This window comes from Heterodontus francisci, unplaced genomic scaffold (genome assembly GCF_036365525.1).
Source record: "Heterodontus francisci isolate sHetFra1 unplaced genomic scaffold, sHetFra1.hap1 HAP1_SCAFFOLD_222, whole genome shotgun sequence".
Classification (NCBI taxonomy): Eukaryota; Metazoa; Chordata; class Chondrichthyes; order Heterodontiformes; family Heterodontidae; genus Heterodontus; species Heterodontus francisci.
In genome coordinates, this window is record NW_027141699.1 from 2,331,571 (window position 1) to 2,338,651 (window position 7,081).

Genomic DNA, 7,081 nt, shown 5'->3' on the forward strand with positions numbered 1-7,081 from the left:
CACAGAGGGAGATTGGGACACACAGAGGGATCATGGGACACACGGAGGGAGTGGGGGACACACAGAGGCAGTCGGGTCACACAGAGTTAGTCGAGGTCACACAGAGGGAGATTGGGACACACCGAATGAGATTGGGACACACAGATGGAGCTTGGGACACACTGAGGGAGAGGGGGACACACAGATGGAATGGGGGACACACAGAGGGAGTGGGGGCACCCAGAGTGGGTTGGGGACAGTCAGAGGGAGTCAGGGACACACAGAGCGAGATTGGGACGCACAGAGGGAGATTGGGACGCTAAGAGATAGTGGGGGACACACAGAGGGAGCTTGGGACACACAGAGGGAGAGTCCGACACACTGAGGGACTGGGGTCACACAGAGGGAATGGGGGACACACTGAGGGAGAGGGGAATACACAGAGGGAGATGGGGAAACTCAGAGGGAGTCGGGGACACACAGTAGGACTGGGGGACACAGAGAGGGAGAGGGGGACACATAGAGGGAGATGGGGACAAACAGATGAATTGGGGGACACACAGATAAATTGGGGGACAGACAGTGGGAGACTGGGACACACAGAGGGAGTAGGCGACACATAGAGGGAGTGGGGGACACACAGAGGGACTGGTGGACACACAGAGTGAGACTGGGACACACAGAGGGAGTAGGGGACACACGCAGGGTGTGGGGGACACCCAGAGGGGGTTGGGATCACCCAGAGGTAGTCGGGGACACATAGAGGGAGATTGGGACACACAAAGGGAGTGGGGGCACACAGAGTGACCTTGGGACACACAGAGGGAGATTGGGACACACAGAGGGAGATTCTGACACACTGAGGGAATGGGGACACACAGAGGGACTGGGGGACACACAGAGGGAGAGGTGCCACACAGAGGGAGAGGGGGCACACAGTGGGAGATTGGGAAACACAGAGGGAGTAGAGGAAACCCAGAGGGTTTTGGGGACACACAGAGGGTGTCGGGGACTCACAGAGGGAGATTGGGACACACAGAGGGAGTGGGGGTCACACGGAGGGAGTGGGGGACACGCAGAGGGTGTGGGGGACACATAGAGGGAGAATGCGACACACAGAGGGAGTGGGGGACACACAGAGGGAGTGGGGACACGCAGAGGGAGAGGGGGACACGAAGAGGGAGATTGGAATGTACAGGGGGAGATTGGGACGCACAGAGGGAGATTGGGAGACACAGAGGGAGAGGGGGGCACACAGAGGGAGCTTGGGACACACAGTGGGAGATTGGGACCCACAAAGGGAGATTGTGACACACTGAGGGACTGGGGGATACACAGAGGGAGTAGGGGATACCCAGAAGGGGTAGAGGACACACATAGGGAGTCGGGGATTCACTAGGGAGATTGGGACACACGGAGGGAGTGGGTGACACACAGAGGATGTGGGGGACACATAGAGGGAGATTGCGACACACAGAGGGAGTGGGGGACACACAGAGGGATTGGAGGCACGCAGAGGGAGAGGGGGACACGCAGAGAAAGAGGGGACACGCAGAGGGAGATTGGGACGTACAGGGGCAGATTGGGACACACCGAGGGAGTGGGGGACGCACAGAGGTAGTGGGGTGCGCACAGAGGGAGTGGGGGCACAGAGAGGGAGTCGGGGACGCACAGAGGGAAATTGGGACATACAAAGGGTGATTGTGACACACAGAGGGAGGGGGGACACATAGAGGGAGTGGCAGACACACAGAGTGAGTGGCGTACACGCAGAGGAAGTAGGGACACGCAGAGGGAGTGGGTGACACACACAGGGTGGCAGGGGCACACAGAGGGAAGGAGGGACACACAGAGTGAGATTGGGACACACAGAGTGAGTCGGGGACACACAGAGGGAGAGGGGGTAACACAGAGGGAGTGGGGGAAACACAGAGGGAGTGGGGGAAACACAGTGGGAGTGGGGGAAACACAGAGGGAGCGTGGGAAACACAGTGGGAGTGGGGGGACGCACAGTCGGAGTGGGGGGAACACACCGTGGGAGTGGAGGGACACACATCGGGAGATTGGGACGCACAGAGTGAGAATGGGAAACTCAGAGGGAGTCGGGGACGCACAGTAGGACTGGGGGAGACACAGAGGGACAGGGGGACACACAGAGGCAGCCGGGGACACACAGATGGTAATTGGGACACCCAGAGTGAGATTGGGAGACAGAGGGTGAAGGGGACACACAGAGGGAGTGGGGGACACAGAGAGGGAGATTGGGACGCGCAAAGGGATCCTGGTACACACAGAGGGAGTGGGAGACACACAGAGGCAGTCGGGGACAAACAGAGGGAGATTGGGACACACAGAGGGAAATTGGGACACAAGAGGGAGTGGGGAACACGCGGGGGGGAGATTGGACACACAGAGGGCGAGGGGGCATACAGATGGTGAGGGGTACACGCAGAGGGAGAGTGGGACACGCAGAAGGAGTGGGGGACACGCAGAAGGAGTGGGGGACACAGAGAAGGAGTGGGGGCACACAGAGGAGAGGGAGACACACAAAGGGAAAGGGAGACACACAGACGGATTGGGGGACACACAGAGGGAGATTGGGACACAGAGTGAGTGGGAGACACACAGAGGGAGTGGGGGATGCTCAGACGGTGAGAGGGACACACAGAGGGAGAGGGGGACACACCGAGGTAGAGGGGGACACACAGAGGGAGAGGGGGACACGAAGAGGGAGATTGGAATGTACAGGGGGAGATTGGGACGCACAGAGGGAGATTGGGAGACACAGAGGGAGAGGGGGGCACACAGAGGGAGCTTGGGACACACAGTGGGAGATTGGGACCCACAAAGGGAGATTGTGACACACTGAGGGACTGGGGGATACACAGAGGGAGTAGGGGATACCCAGAAGGGGTAGAGGACACACATAGGGAGTCGGGGATTCACTAGGGAGATTGGGACACACGGAGGGAGTGGGTGACACACAGAGGATGTGGGGGACACATAGAGGGAGATTGCGACACACAGAGGGAGTGGGGGACACACAGAGGGATTGGAGGCACGCAGAGGGAGAGGGGGACACGCAGAGAAAGAGGGGACACGCAGAGGGAGATTGGGACGTACAGGGGCAGATTGGGACACACCGAGGGAGTGGGGGACGCACAGAGGTAGTGGGGTGCGCACAGAGGGAGTGGGGGCACAGAGAGGGAGTCGGGGACGCACAGAGGGAAATTGGGACATACAAAGGGTGATTGTGACACACAGAGGGAGGGGGGACACACAGAGGGAGTGGCAGACACACAGAGTGAGTGGCGTACACGCAGAGGAAGTAGGGACACGCAGAGGGAGTGGGTGACACACAGAGGGTGGCAGGGGCACACAGAGGGAAGGAGGGACACACAGAGTGAGATTGGGACACACAGAGTGAGTCGGGGACACACAGAGGGAGAGGGGGTAACACAGAGGGAGTGGGGGAAACACAGAGGGAGTGGGGGAAACACAGTGGGAGTGGGGGAAACACAGAGGGAGCGTGGGAAACACAGTGGGAGTGGGGGGACGCACAGTCGGAGTGGGGGGAACACACCGTGGGAGTGGAGGGACACACATCGGGAGATTGGGACGCACAGAGTGAGAATGGGAAACTCAGAGGGAGTCGGGGACGCACAGTAGGACTGGGGGAGACACAGAGGGACAGGGGGACACACAGAGGCAGCCGGGGACACACAGATGGTAATTGGGACACCCAGAGTGAGATTGGGAGACAGAGGGTGAAGGGGACACACAGAGGGAGTGGGGGACACAGAGAGGGAGATTGGGACGCGCAAAGGGATCCTGGTACACACAGAGGGAGTGGGAGACACACAGAGGCAGTCGGGGACAAACAGAGGGAGATTGGGACACACAGAGGGAAATTGGGACACAAGAGGGAGTGGGGAACACGCGGGGGGGAGATTGGACACACAGAGGGCGAGGGGGCATACAGATGGTGAGGGGTACACGCAGAGGGAGAGTGGGACACGCAGAAGGAGTGGGGGACACGCAGAAGGAGTGGGGGACACAGAGAAGGAGTGGGGGCACACAGAGGAGAGGGAGACACACAAAGGGAAAGGGAGACACACAGACGGATTGGGGGACACACAGAGGGAGATTGGGACACAGAGTGAGTGGGAGACACACAGAGGGAGTGGGGGATGCTCAGACGGTGAGAGGGACACACAGAGGGAGAGGGGGACATACAGAGGGAGAGGGGGACACACAGAGGGCGAGATGGGCAAACAGAGGTAGATTGGGATACACAGACGGAGTCGGGGACAAACAGAGGGAGATTGGGGCACACAGAGGGAGTGGGGGACACACAGAGTGAATGTGAGACACACAGAGGGAGTCAGGGACACACAGAGTGATTCGGGGTCACACACAGGGAGTCGGGGGTCGCACAGAAGGAGTCGGGGTCACACAGAGTGAGGTCGGGACACACAGAGTGAGATGAGGAGCACACAGAGGAAGAGGGGGACACACAGAGGGAGTCGGGGACACACAGAGGGAGCGGGGGACACACAGAGGGAGTCGGGGACACATAGAGGGCAACTACGACGCACAGAGTGAGATTGGGACACACAGAGGGAGTGGCGGACAGCCAGAGGGAGTGGGGGACACACAGAGGGGTTGGGCGACACACAGAGGAAGAGGGGGACAAACACTGGGAGTGGCGGACACAGAGAGTCGAGATTGGGAAACACAGAGGGACATTGGGACACACAGAGTGAGAGGGGGACGCACAGAGGGAGAGGGGGGCACACAGAGTGAGACGGGAACACACAGAGGGAGAGGTGGACACACAGAGGGAGAGATGGACAAACAGTGGGAGATTGGGACACACAGACGGAGTCGGGGACACACAGAGAGAGATTGGGACACACAGAGGGAGTGGGGGACACACAGAGGGAGTGTGCGACACAGAGAGGGAGTGGGGGACACATAGAGGGAGATTGCGACACACAGAGGGAGTGGAGGCACGCAGAGGGAGAGGGGGACACAAAGAGAGAGAGGGGACACGCAGAGGGAGATTGGGACGTCCAGGGGCAGATTGGGAACACACAGAGGGAGATTGCGACACACTGAGGGACTGGGGGACACACAGAGGGAGTAGGGGAATCCCAGAAGGAGTTGGGGACACACATAGGGAGTCGGGGATTCACAGAGGGAGATTAGGACACACGGAGGGTGTGGGGGACACATAGAGGGAGATTGCGACACACAGAGGGTGTGGGGGACACACAGAGGGAGCGGAGGCACGGAGAGGGAGAGGGGGACACGCAGAGAGAGAGAGGAGACACGCAGAGGGAGATTGGCACGTACAGGGGCAGATTGGGACACACAGAGGGAGTGGGGGACGTACAGAGGTAGTGGCGGGCGCACAGAGGGAGTGGGGGCACAGAGAGGGAGTCGGGGACGCACAGAGGGAGATTGGGACATACAAAGGGTGATTGCGACACACAGATGGAGGGGGGACACACAGAGGGAGTGGTTGACATACAGAGGAAGAGGCGGACACATAGAGGGAAACTGCGACACTCAGAGTGAGCTTTGGGCAGACAGTGGGAGTGCGGGACATGCAGAGGGGTTGGGGAACGCACAGAGGAAGGGGGCACACATAGTGGGAGTGGGGGACACACAGAGTGAGAGGGGGACGCACAGAGGGTGAGGGGGGCACACAGAGTGAGACGGGAACACACAGAGGGAGAGGTGGACACACAGAGGGAGAGATGGACAAACAGTGGGAGATTGGGACACACAGACGGAGTGGGGGACACACAGAGAGAGATTGGGACACACAGAGGGAGTGGGGGACACACAGAGGGAGTGTGCGACACAGAGAGGGAGTGGGGGACACATAGAGGGAGATTGCGACACACAGAGGGAGTGGAGGCACGCAGAGGGAGAGGGGGACACAAAGAGAGAGAGGGGACACGCAAAGGGAGATTGGGACGTCCAGGGGCAGATTGGGACACACAGAGGGAGATTGTGACACACTGAGGGACTGGGGGACACACAGAGGGAGTAGGGGACTCCCAGAGTTAGTGGGACACACACGGGGAGATTGGGATACACAGAGTGAGAGGGGGACGAACAGAGGGAGAGGGGGAGACACAGAGTGAGAGGGGGACACACAGAAGGAGAGATGAACAAACAGAGGGAGATTGGGACACACCGAGGGAGATTGGGACACACAGAGGGAGTGGGGGACACTCAGAGTGAGCTTTGGACACACAGAGGGAGTGGGGGACACACAGAGGGGTTGGGGAACTCACAGAGGACGAGGGGGACACACAGTGGGAGTGGGGGACACACAGATGTGAGATTGGGACACACTGAGAGAGTGGGTAACACAGAGGGGGAGATTGGGACACACAGAGGGAGTGGGGGACGCACAGACGATGAGAGGGACTCACAGAGGGAGAGGGGGACATACGGAGGGAGAGGGGGACGCACAGAGGGCGAGATGGGCAAACAGAAGGAGATTGGGATACACAGAGGGAGTCGGGGACAAACAGAGGGAGATTGGGGCACCCAGAGGGAGTGGGGGACACACAGAGTGAATGTGAGACACACAGAGGGAGGCAGGGACACACAGAGTGATTCGGGGTCACACAGAGGGAGTCGGGGGTCACACAGAGGGAGTCGGGGTCACACAGAGGAAGAGGGGGACACACAGAGGGAGTCAGGGACACACAGAGGGAGTGGGGGCACACAGAGGGAGTCGGGGACACATAGAGGGAAACTACGACGCACGGAGTGAGAATGGGACACACAGAGGGAGTGGCGGACAGCCAGAGGGAGTGGGGGACACACAGAGGGGTTGGGCGACACACAGAGGAAGAGGGGGACAAACACTGGGAGTGGCGGACACAGAGAGTCGAGATTGGGAAACACAGAGGGACATTGCGACACACAGAGTGAGAGGGGGACGCACAGAGTGTGAGGGGGCACACAGAGTGAGACGGGAACACACAGAGGGAGAGGTGGACACACAGAGGGAGAGATGGACAAACAGTGGGAGATTGGGACCCACAGACGGAGTCGGGGACACACAGAGAGTGTT